The sequence below is a fragment of the Anas platyrhynchos genome, chromosome 2 (assembly GCF_047663525.1).
Source record: "Anas platyrhynchos isolate ZD024472 breed Pekin duck chromosome 2, IASCAAS_PekinDuck_T2T, whole genome shotgun sequence".
Taxonomy (NCBI): Eukaryota; Metazoa; Chordata; class Aves; order Anseriformes; family Anatidae; genus Anas; species Anas platyrhynchos.
The window spans coordinates 151,793,011-151,805,790 of NC_092588.1; the positions used below are offsets into that span (position 1 = coordinate 151,793,011).

The 12,780-nt window shown below is 39.2% G+C and overlaps 1 protein-coding gene and 1 long non-coding RNA gene across 4 annotated transcripts in view; both read right to left on the bottom strand.

The window, feature by feature from the left end:
• DPP6 (dipeptidyl peptidase like 6) overlaps positions 1-12,780 on the bottom strand; it is a 548,682-nt gene that overhangs the window by 276,375 nt on the left and 259,527 nt on the right. The gene's annotated exons all lie outside the window — the stretch shown is intronic.
• On the bottom strand, positions 108-7,778 carry LOC106019111 (uncharacterized). Its single transcript, XR_001193680.5, has 3 exons — positions 7,604-7,778; positions 2,548-2,651; positions 108-2,435 (listed from the first exon to the last, which is right to left on the bottom strand). It is a non-coding gene; the product is annotated as an uncharacterized lncRNA (long non-coding RNA).

Here is a 12,780-nt window from a genome sequence, read left to right on the forward strand (position 1 = left end):
ACCAACCCCAACCTTGAATATAGTTCAGCAATATCTTAGATGAAATCAATTTGCACAGCCTTTCAGAAATGAAGAATAGGATTATAATGGATTATTTTAGTACATGCTTTTGATGTTTTGTGTAAGAGCTTTATTTTTTTTCAAGAGAGACGTTTAATGACAACTGCTGAAAATCTGTAAAATGCAGTACTTATGAGCTCCATGTGCTGCCTTGAAGTTGTGAGTGAAATTACATGCAGAGGATAAATATACAGAGCTCAGCAGAACTCTTAACAGAAGAAACAGTATTAAAGTATTTCTATTCTAACACTTTAACGCTACAAATCCCAGGCAAAAACTTACTTTAACAGGCATAAAATTTAAGTAATATCCAAACCAAAGGAGACTGTGGAGTAGAAGAAGAAAAAAAAATAATATGCTGCCATGTCACTAAAATGCCAATCACGTCCGACAGAGAAGTATTCAACCCTGAAAATCTTGTAAAATATCATTGTCACTTAAAAAATTTCATTACTTCTTTCACCTGTCCAGCAGCTTTGCCATCAACCTCCTAAGAGCATCGTTTTTGCCCATTGTGCTGAAAAATACATCTAGGTGAAGAAACGCAAATGGAAAGACAGACACAATTTTTTTTACGTTATTGGGATAACTGTCTCCTCCTCAGCAGCAATGTGCTGGCAGAAGTCTCTGAATATAGCAGTGCAACACACTGAAACCTTTCCAGGTTCACGATAACTTCTACCTGATCTTAACACTCTGGTCTCTCTAGAGAGCCTGGAACACAAATGAGTCACACACTGCATCTTCTCTTTTCCAAGGCAGCCTAAATAAAGACTTAACACAATATCCAGTTTATACAAAAGGGACAGAGCCTTTAAACACCCAGGGAGCTTCTGTTTAACATGGAAAATAACAAGAAATGCAGCACTTGCTTTCTTTGTAACTTCAGTTTGAGTGCTCTTCATTTAAAATCTCAGCATAATCACCTCTTTTTTAAAGAGAGAAAACTAGTGCCCAGTGATGACTTATGGGCACTAGAAGCTATTAAATTTGTGTAGTTGTGGCTATAGTTGTCACTACATAAATTGCATAGACCGATTAAATTATTCACATTACTAAGGCACGACAGCTAACAACACAAATACTGCTCTTCAGGTCCTAATGAGACCTCTGTTATGGATTCTAGGAAAGTACTTATTAGGTGATAAGAGTAGTTTCTTGAGTTTGGGTTCTACATAAAAACTAAACACATGAACAGAGCAAAGAAAAATGTTATTTATAATCCTAAATATCATACTATTCCCCAAAGTGACAAGATCAATATTGCAGCTTGGCACTTGCTACTGTGACAGATGGTGCTATTAAAATACGGAACACATCTTTTCTGCAGAAGAAAAAAAAAATCATAAGCGAGGACATTATATGTTGTCCTCATCCAATTTGCATTTTAGGTTACTAAAAAATGGAGGGAAAAAAAAAAAAAAGTAGAAAATGTGTGTGTTTCTCCTTCAAATATAACAAAACACTAAAAAGTACTGTTATACCCTTTTTGGAATAGGCAAGTGAGGGATGCTTGCAGCAGTCTAAAGTCTGTCAGAAAAGAGTTTTCATTATCTTCCCAACTGTATTTTGCATTAATTTCACCAGGGCTCTTTCATTTTTAATACAAGTCTGTACAAGAACAGATGAGGTTGGAAAGATTACTGACGTCTTTGTGAGCAGCTCTACTCTGTCTACTGGGAGCCTTTTGCAAAACGCATCTGAGGAAAGCTCGGGTAAGAGTCAGTTGTTTCCTGATTCCCCAGATATTTTAAATGAAGATTAGTTTAGATACTTACTAAGGGTCAGCATTCACAGAGCTCATTGTGCTGCTGAAGATCCTCCCAGCTGAAAATATCTAGGCTGAAAGCCATCTGCAAGTACTTTGGCAATTGAAATTATCTATAGACAGAAAAATGGGGGCTTTTCTGTCAATCTATTAAGATTTCCAAACTGTTTTAATTACCTCCCTTCAACCCCACCACTAGGGTTTAACTCTCCATTGTGAATTTCTGGGAGTTGCAACAATTGGCCTTGTTCTATTTGTTTGCTTTCTCATTTAGATTACAGTACTTAGAAAAAGAGGAGGCATTAGAGAATGACTCAGGAAATGTTTGTATTAATCACAGCTTTGCAGAAGAATTCCTATGTAAACCTAGACTTGACATTTCCTTTCTCACACTCTTTAAAAAACGGTAACTTTTTTGAAGCAAGTTCTGTTCATTATGTTCCATTTACATCCAAGAAATCTGGGACAGGTAGATGATTCAGGAGTATATACGTATCTATGTTTTTTCTTAATGAGAATCAGTTGGAGAAGGAAGACAATGGGAGAAAAGCAGGAATATTTGTACTGAAAACTTTTTATCTTCTGCAGGAGTCTTCTAAACAAGCCTCTGAAACAAAGCAAAGCAAGGCAAAACCAATACAAAGCTTTGAAAATTAGCATCACCAAGTAAAAGCATTCTTTCCTGCCTGCATCTGGTTTCCAGATGCAACAGCCCTCACCTTGTAGCCTTGTTCTGCTGCAGGGATTAGATCCCCCATGTGCTTATGTTGAGCTGAGCATTTTTCTTGCTGCTGGAGGTAAGCCACCCCATGGCTATGTACACCTGCACCAGAATACACACAGTAACTCCAGAGAAATTTTCTTCAAATACAGTGGTATGTGTTACCAGTCTTGTGATGTTCATTTTCTCACCCCAGGTCAAGACAGCTCTCCAAGAAGCATATAATATTTTTGGCATGACCTAAGTGCAGGGTTTATACTGACGTAGTTGTGGCGGGTAAAGATGTGGTAGGTAGGGATGGGATGTCACACTACTAAAATAAATATTTTGGTATAACACCTAGTGCAGATGCAGTTCTATCAACATAGAGGCATCCCATATATGCACTGCTTCCTACAGAGAAACAACTAAAATGTTATAAGGTATTTATTATAATGTATAGCATGTACTATTTTAAGGTATCTTTACGTTAAGAACACTGCCTCCACAGTAGGAGTGCTGCATTAGCTGTGCTCCTAAGGGTAAAATGAAACAACTTGTGTATTCAGACAAGGCCACAGTCTTGATGGTAAGTTTCAAATTGGTCACAGAAATTATACAAGCATAATTCCCATGCCAAATGCCTGTACATTGAAGGGAAGGTGAGCATCCGTACTAACTGTTAGCCTCCAGAAGGACAAACACAAGGCAACTTGACAAAATTCAGACTGCCAAATCTTGTAAGCCCCATTAATTTAATTTGCTATATATACGACATCTGCCAGCTACTATAGGTCTCTTCCCACAGTTAGTCCACTCATTCAGATGCCTACTGGATTGCATTCTCTCCTTGTGTGGCTAACTTCACCAGTGAGAAATTTTATATAAGCTTATTAAGATGTTTTGATTTACCTGAGAGGGAGAAGAAAGACAGACAGACAGAAAGACAGACAGAAACAGACAGAAAGACAGACAGAAAGAAAAGTATTTCGTTTCTTTACTATGCTACCTATCTGAGCATCCGGCAAAAGAAATTTGGAAAACAGGGGAAAGAAAACCAAAAGGTGCTTTGTAAGAATCATGTCAAATGATTAATTCTACAAGGAGAAGATGTCTTTATAGGAATCAAATAATGGTGATTTAGATGTTGACAGGTAAGGCTAAGCAAGGAGAGGCTAACAAGAAAAAATCCAAGAGATCTGATAGGAAAACTTAACCTCAGTGTTGTTATATACAATTTAGTCAATCTTGTTGTCTAAAGCTCAGAGCAAATTAGATGTCTAACTGAGATCAGAATCCGCCTTTTGTCTATAAATTCTCTTTATTGTTAAATTAAAAAAAAAAACAAAAACAAAAAAACAAAACAAAAAACAGGGATTTCAATGCCAAGAATAAACTGTAGAATGAGAATGAACAAAAATAGCAAAGGAAAAGTGAGGAAAGAATTACATAAACCTTAGTATTATACAAGCTCTGACTCTGTAATTAGAGGTGACTGTGTCAACAAGTCAGAGCAGCCACATTTTAAACAGATTAACCTTGAAGTCAGATTCTGCTAGAAGCAGCAGAAATAGTACTCTCGACATAATCCTTTCTCGTGTTTAGGTAAGTAAGAGGGAAAAAAAGCAGTCCCAGAGATGGGTGAAGAACATCAAAGCCTACCATCCAGCAGTTGGAAAGGGCCTACAAAGATCATCTAGTCCAGCTGAGCTACCTGAGCACTTCAGGGCTAACCAAAAGTCAAAACATATTAGTGAGGCTAATCAACCACCTCTCTAGGAAGTCTCTTCTAGTGTCTGACCACCTTCAGAGAAAATAAATTTTTCCTGATATCCCATCTGAGCCTCCCCTGGTGCAGCTGTGTGCAGTCTCCATGCATCCTGTCATCAATTACCAGGAGAAGAGACCAGCCCCTTCTTCCCTGTTTTCCCTGCTCAGGAAGTTGTAGAGATCAATGAGGTCACCTCTCAGCCTCCTTTTCTCTAGACTGGACAACTCAAGTGCCCTCAGCTTCTCCTCACAACTCACACCTTCCAATCCCTTTACCAGCTTTGTTGTCCTCCTCTGGATGCATTCAATATCTTGTATTTTGTTTACTGATTCTCCAGCCCTCCAGGGACTTTAGAAAGGTATTCTTTACCTACTGTCATGCTGATCCAAGATACTCTTTGTTATTCTCTTAAATTTTCCTTTCAGAAAGTTTCTGAATAACAAGAAAACTCACAGTAAATAAATTTAAATCTTTTTCTGTCCCCATACAACCCTTAAAATAAATAAATTAATATTTATTTCTGTGTGCAGTGGGAAAGCTCACAAAATCAAATGTGCAAAGCTACCATACTGCTCCTCTCCTTTCCCCAACCATCAGAATGTATGAGATCAGGACAGAAAAAACATTCAGGCAAAACAAAGTGAATAAAGAAATCACTCACATGTATGCATACCTGTAATTTCCAGTTCTACTGCAAAGCTACTGCTGAAGCAGGGCTGGTGGAGAGGTGAGGACGAATTAACCAGAACTACAAAGGTGAGCAATAACCCAGGTCCTGGTGCATCGGTAGCAGGAAGCCCAGAGGAAAGTTAGTTAACAGTACTACCGTGGTGCAAGAGGAGCAATCAAAGAGAATGAGAAGCTAAATGGCTCACTCAGAGAGCAGAGTAGCTAAACAGATTTCTTTTCATTTTTCTTTCCCTTCAGAAGTTGAAGGGGAAATATCCATCCCAAGGTGACACTTTACAGACAATGAAGCCAAGGCGCTCGCAGAGGAGGGTGAACAGAGAAGAGATGTGAAAGAACAGTTCAATATATTAAAATGCAATAAATCACTCAGGCTGGTTGGTATCACTCCAAAAATGTAGAAGAAATGAAGGTGAGAGACCTATGTAACTGTATACTTTAGTATTAAAGCATTTGAATCACAGCTTTGGAGTGGCAGGGCATGGCAAAAGCAAGGTCTGTTTATTAAAAAGGATGCTGTAGGGTGAGAGAGGGATGAATTACATGTTATACAGTCTTGTCCCAACAACAGGGAAGGACAGAGAGAGGACACTGAATGAGAGAAAAGGATAGTAAAAAGCAATTCAGTCCTTATTACAAGGGAGAAGTAGATACGGCCAAACCCACAAACCACTGTAGTATTTTCCAGAGCAACTGAGCCAAATAAGATGAGAAGGGGAAGCTGGGGTCAAGCCACTAAGCATGTTACTCTGTCTCTGAACAGACGTAACAAAAAAGCTGAAGAAGCAATGGCGGGCTTCCAAAAAGCCCTTCCAAGCACACTCTCCTCAAGATGATATTTGGGTAATAACCCAGGGGTGGAGGAGGATTAGGCTTCTGTCACAGCCTAGAATAGAAACCACAATGTTAGATGGGGATTTTTTCTTGGCATGCTGCAGGATGATGGAAATGAGCCCCAAGAAGAGGGGTGCTGGGTGTAGGACTCACCTGGCTGGAGATATCAACACCTGAGCTCCCTGAGAGACCGATGCCTTTCTGCTGACCAGCTATCTGCCAAAACAGTCAGTGGGAAGCCTGGGGGAACCCAGGTCAGCAATCACACCACTGAAGTGCCATTTTCTCCTCTAGGACTACAAAGAGAGCTTGGAGTGACTAGCTCAAATTTACACACAGACGGGAATTTTGCTGGCATTTATACTTCAGAGAGGGAAATCCCACACAGACTGACACAATTGCTTTTAAGGCACTTATTTGTTTTTCCTCTACAACTATGTATTGAACCCATTCAGACAATGCTGACCTTGCAGACCAGATTGGCAGCACACCAGGGTCCAGCCTGCAGCTGGCTGGCTGCTCCCTAGTATTGAGGGATGTCAAGTGATGATTATGGACCAGTTCTGTAAAGGCACCCCATGCCCAAGATGAGAACAAAATGTTACCAAGCTCATCAGTGCAGGATCAGCTAATTGCAGAAGTTTACCCTCCTCCCCCCAGCCCCTTACGGAAGAGCAGCAAGCAGGCTTTGCAGGGAAGAAGGACCAAAAATGCCAGACCACTGAAGTGCTTTCCTAGAGAGCTATAATCCTCTCAGCCAGGGATATGAAACTCTAGGGGAGGAAGGTGGGGAAGCAGAACCTTCTAACCTACATTTCTCTCCAGTCAGAAATTAAAATTCAGCTGCTGTTTCCCCACAGAAGGCAGTACTGTGAGCACGGCTGGCTTTTCACTCCACAGCTGAATCCTGCTGAGGCTCCCATGCAGGGGGAAGGGATTGGTTTCTCTTGCAGAGAACAGCCTCACTCATGAATTATCAAGCTTCCAAGCAAATTGATCAACACCCTACAAGCATGTTATTTATTTAAAGTAAATATATATATATAAATAAAAAAAAAAAAGAAAGAAAAAAGAAAAAAAGAGGATTTTACTTGATTTATTCTTGCTTTCCTCTGAATTTTTTTTTTTTTTTTTGACACTGTTTTCTTAGATAGACAACACAACACAATAGATGATACAACACAATAGATGATACAGCGACCTCATGGTATGTAATGAGGCTATTTTAGTTGACAGAGGAAACCCCAGGGACATGTTCAACCTGCAGAATCCAAGCCATGTGCTACACTGTCAAGCCCCAAAGCAGAGAGCACAATCACAGCAACTATCTCATATCTTGTTGGATTTTCATAGATATCTAAATTTATCAGTCTCTTCCTCCTCAACTCTCCTTCTCCACATTTGGGATTCAGCCAAACCAAGAATGCAATGAGAATTTGAGAGACAATCACCTCCCATAGCATCTCTCCTAAATTTCTAAGCAAACAATACTTGCACTCATTTGGGTGCTTCCTGACAAATTTATCAGATCAGCTAAATAGCTTGAAGGGGTCAAGCCAAAACTCAGATTAATTTAAATGGTAATCCAAGTCCTATATAACTTCAGGAGTCAAATTCACCACCTGCTGTGCTGCTTTCAGAAATCTCAGTCCCTCCATTTTGGAACCCTAGATTAGGTCACTGAGATCAAGAGCTCAGCTGGGAATCCAGGATATGCAACATGAATACTGCAATGGAGCAAAAGCATCCCTCATCCTCTCTGTGTTCTTAGTCTTCCACTTACAGTCCCCAAAAACCCTTTGCTGAGCAAATCCCAGAGGATGCAGGAACCATCTTCCAGATCCCACTTCAGTATCTTGTGTGCCTGGAGGCACCCTCATAACCTGCTGGCAGCTGTCCTGCACTCAGGGAACAGTCATCCTGGCACAGCAGGGACAGATCGGGACAGACCTACACAGTCCCCTACACAGGTGTAGAAGTTACAGTATTTAGCACAAGCTCAATTATACCACAGCAGGCTGTGACTGAGGAGGCTTAGATGATAACTTCCCTATTCAGTGCAGCTGAGAGTGCTCCCTCTGCTAATGCAGGAGACTGCTACTGCTGGACTTCCTTTGTGCCTGGGGAAATTCTCTGGTTGTCCCACATGCACTTATTATGGGCCCCATTTGCAGTTCTCAAGTTTTGGGAATTTGTGTGTAGGCACTTAGGATCGAGGGAGTGGGTGTTTCAGAGAACTGTTGACACCTCTAATCTGCAATCAAGTCTGAACTGGCAGAAGTCTGTTTACAAAACCTCTTCCTAACCAAATATTTATCACACAAACATATACACAAAACCAGAAATTTTAAAAACCTACAATTGCTTGACATTTAGAGCCAAACTCAGTTCTCAGTTCTACCAGTGCCAGTGGGGGTTTAGTCATACTAAGTATTGAATAAGGTGAGTGTATTTATAGGCAAGCCTATACAATTATGATATGGTTATGTCATTTTTTTTTTTTTCTTAAATTTTCTATGCAGTTCCTAGGCATATCTTTTTGTACATTGAAAAGATTGCAGTACTACAATATTTGGTCTTTCTTTATAATTCTTGTAAAGATACCAAAGCAATCTAAAACAAGTACATCTCATAACACCACTGCTCTGTTTAATTATTTCCATTTTAGTCACTGGAGAAGCTAATAAGTGACATGCCTAGGATGAGGTAACAACAGAACCTGGAATAAAAATTTGGAGCTTTGGTTCTGAACACTAACTAAACTAACTAACTAAATATAACGGCTTCTGTACAGTTTCAACATTTTTTTTTTTTTTTTCATGCAGACAGGAGGGAAAAATAAGCACAGAACATAAGGAATTGTATTTTCTAATTAGTTCTCTTCTGCCCATCCAGAGAAAGAAGACTCCAGTGGATAAGCTTACAGTACCCAGATTCATTCTTGGTTTTGTATAATTAGTCCAAGAGAGCCGCGGCCTCTGTGGCTCAGTTTCTTTCCCAAACTATAAAGTTAATGGTACTGCCTTGTTCAGCATATGTATTGTTGAATTAACCCATTGCTATAGCTGGTATATTGCTGAAGATTATTAAGTACTGTTGAACAACTACATGTCAGAACCAAGCTAAAATTAGTCTTTGCTTTACTTGAAGTTATCTTGATTTATCAGAAACTATTTCTTGAAGTTTTCCCTCTGCAGAGCTCTTTCCTCAGCTCTGCAGCTCTGCACTTATGCTTAAGTGAAATGATTGTATCCCACCAGCTCTTTTGAGCAGGATAATTGGCAATTACTTATTTTTGACATATGCAGGAAATCTAGTAAAGCATAATTCAAATTCTGTTACCAGTGATGAACTCTTTTTGCAGAACACTGCCTTACAGTGCTCGTCTCCACTGCCAATATCCCTGGCAGTTTTAATTCAAATCTCAGAAGTATTATGTGCAGCACATTGTTTCTTATCTCTAAGTTCTGTGCTACAGAAATTCTTTTGTTGTGTAACCTTGAATTCTTTTCCTACATTTTTTGAAACTCTTGCTACACTTCACTGGTTAAAGAAAAAAACAGAAATGATTTTATCTAGTGCCTCTTTAGTTCCATGGTTGAAACTTGCTGTATAAAGTGTATTAATTATCTCCTGCTCTTGTTATAAACAAATATATCTAGCCATGCAAATTGCCAAACAGCAGCTAATCTTACTAAGACAATTTTTAATGAGAGTATGAACAAAACTGCCCACAGATATGCCTGGTGGAGCTCTACCTAGAAACCAGAGTAATAGGCTCATTACAAAAAGATTACACATTAGATATGCTGTTCCCTCAGTGGGCAAAATATGTGAGTGCAGATTAGCTGTGCGCATTTAGAAAAAATAATTTTGCCACTGGCAAATTATACTTTGGGCCATTGGATGTAATGGATATGCAGCACATTATTGTATCTGAGCTATATCCAAGCCTTGATGGATTATCCTAAGTATTAAACCATGCAGTAGCTGAATAAAACCCATTAGAGAATGTTTCACTTCTGTAAAACTGAAGTTGGTTTGAAGACTGTGTTAACCCTGGATGAAAAGTTAAAATTAAGCCTATCTCTGGTTAGTAGAATTGTTCTTAGTTGCTGCTCTGTGAAATAATAAAGTAGCGGTAGTAATAATAATAATAATAATAATAATAATAATAATAATTTGAAAAGAAAATAATGGGAGCTACATTGAACGGCTTTGTATGTCTCTAATATTTCTACAAGTTCCAGCTTTAAAAGAAAGATGCATGGAAATCCAAATAACATTTCCAGGGAAAGTTTATTACATAAATTCAGAAAACTCTTCCACCTAATTTCAGCTTATCATGAGTAAGACAAAATAGAGAAGTCTTTGTCCTCGGTGTGATGTGTACAGAGAAATTCCCACTTAGAAATATTCGCAAAACTTTTAGACGTACATGCAGCACAAAATTAGGTATAATTTATTTCAAAATAGAGTACTACTTTTCTGACATAACTGCTTATTGAGAATTTCTGTACAATTTAATTATGTGCTGTGTGATGTTATTGATCCGGTAGTTAAAACACCTTCTTAAAAAATTCACTCAGTTGTAAGCTATTGGATTTCGTCATGATGTCATTCTTAAAGCTTACCATTATCAGTGCAATAAAAAAAAAAAAGCCATTCCTAATTAGATCTTTTTAATGTGATATTGTTCGTTAGGAATTGATTTTCTCTTTTCCCTGCTATATCTAAATGAGTTAGGTGAAGTTTCATTTTTGTGCAAGCAGAGGTTAATTTTCACTGGCAAAGAAGCAGAGATATTGTACAAAAGGTTTACAAAAACCTCCTTAGGCAGCTTCATCAGATCATCACAGTGTTAAATTTCAGTACCATTAACATTCACGCCTCAAGTTTCAGCTCTAATAGATATTGAAAGATTTGCAATATTACACAAACCTGTGCAGAATCTGAAACCTTTTTTTTTTTTTTAAACGAACACAGATTGCACTACAGCAAAGTACTGCTCAGTAGTGGAGCTGTTGCAATCAGATGAGTAAAAAAAAATAATGGATGATGGCTACTACTGATTTACAATAGGGATTTTAGTTCTCGTAAGGTGTGGTAAAAAAAAAGGACCTTTGACTGTGGAACCTCTGCAAGGTATGTTGGGAATGCAGTGTCAGCAACCTGTTTCTGCATATTTACCACCCTCTTGGTCATTCACAGTTCAAACTAGAAATGGTGAAACATCAGGAGAGACTCTTCTTGGTCTTCATTTTCAAATAACAGTTTTCTAAATTGCTCATGCACAGCAAGTGCCAGCTGCTCAGCTCCCACTGATGTGGGGTACGAATGAAACATTTGTATGCTCTTGGGAGCCTTTTTCAATTAGAATCATCTAGGTTGGAAAAAACCTTCTGAATCATCAAGTCCAACCATCAACCTGACCTACCGAGTCCTATCAGTAAACCTTGTCCCTCACTACCACATCCACAAATCTCTTAAATACCTCCAGGGGTGGTGACACCACTTCCCTGGGCAGCCCCTTCCCATGCCTGAGCACCCTCTCCATGAAGAAATTCTTCCCAATGTCCAACCTAAACGTAGCCCAGTGGGCTTGAGACCATTTCCTCCCATGCTGTCATTTGTTACCTGAGTCCTATTGCTTGTCACCCAAGAAATGAGACCAACATGCACTTTGCTGCAACCTCCTTCCAGGTAGTTGTAGAGAGCAACAAGGTCCTCAGCCTCCTCTTCTCTCAAACAAACCATACCAGTTCCTTCAGCTGCTCCTCATAGCTCTTGTTCTCCAGTCCCTTCATCTTCATTGCTCTTCTCTGCACATGCTTGAGCAGCTCAATATCCTTCCTGGGGTGAGGGGCCAAAAACTGAACACAATATTTAAGGTGTGCTCTCACCAGTGTTGTGTACAAGGGGACAATCATTTCCCTAGTCCTGCTGGCCGCACTATTGTTGATGCAGGCCTGGATGCCGTCAGCTTTCTTGGCCACCTGGGCACACTGCTGGCTCATATCCAGATGGGACAGCCAACAAGCAGGGTAGCACTTCAGGACAAGGCACAGGGATAAAACTTTTGGTTCATACACCTGCCCGCCTGGTGTGCACAACATACGTTCATCATCAAATGCTTTTAATGATACTTAAAGAAAAGCATGAAGTGATTTTTTTTTTTCCATTCAGATAAGTGTACTTGGACTCAAATGCACAGATACATGAAAAGGGTTAAACAAAGACCCAAGTTCATTTCTGTGATGACTGGAGGCAAAAGACAGTTTACTAAAGACAGTGACTTGGGCATGAGCCATCTCTTACCAGCCCAGAACTGATAAGCACCTGCTCTTGCCACTTTAATGCTTATGTACCTCTAAATCAATGACACCATGATTTCTTCTACTTAGGTTGCTGAGATTGAATTTGTTCCATAAAATCCACCTCTATATATTTTTTTTTATTTTTTTATTTTTAAGTGTAGTGAAAGACCTTACAAACAGTTTTTGTTTTGTTTTGTTTTGTTTTTTAATTAATTTTCCTCTTCATACAGAAACTTCATTTCTGCTGTCACACTGAAGATGTATTGCATGTGGTGGGAAGCAGGAACTGGAGGGGAACTGCTGGGTCATGCTGATGCATCATCTATCTATTGATATATAATAAAGTGAAATAAAGTTCAGAGGTCACACTGCTAATTAATCTTCCTGCACCATATTTAAACTAGTTGAATATTTTAAAATATTCCTTTTGGATATCCCGAAATAAGGGCTTTACAGAATAGTGTGTTTTAAGGTAGACTTCAATGAAAGCAAAGCAGAAACAATTTTCCCTTCTAAAAGGCATGGGGAAAAGAAATGGGAAGGTGAGAGAAGGGGAAAAAGTTTCATGCCATCACATCAGCATCACGGATTGATCCATCTGATTCAGGCAAGTCAATTTGCTAGAGCCCTCTGGCCTGCCCCA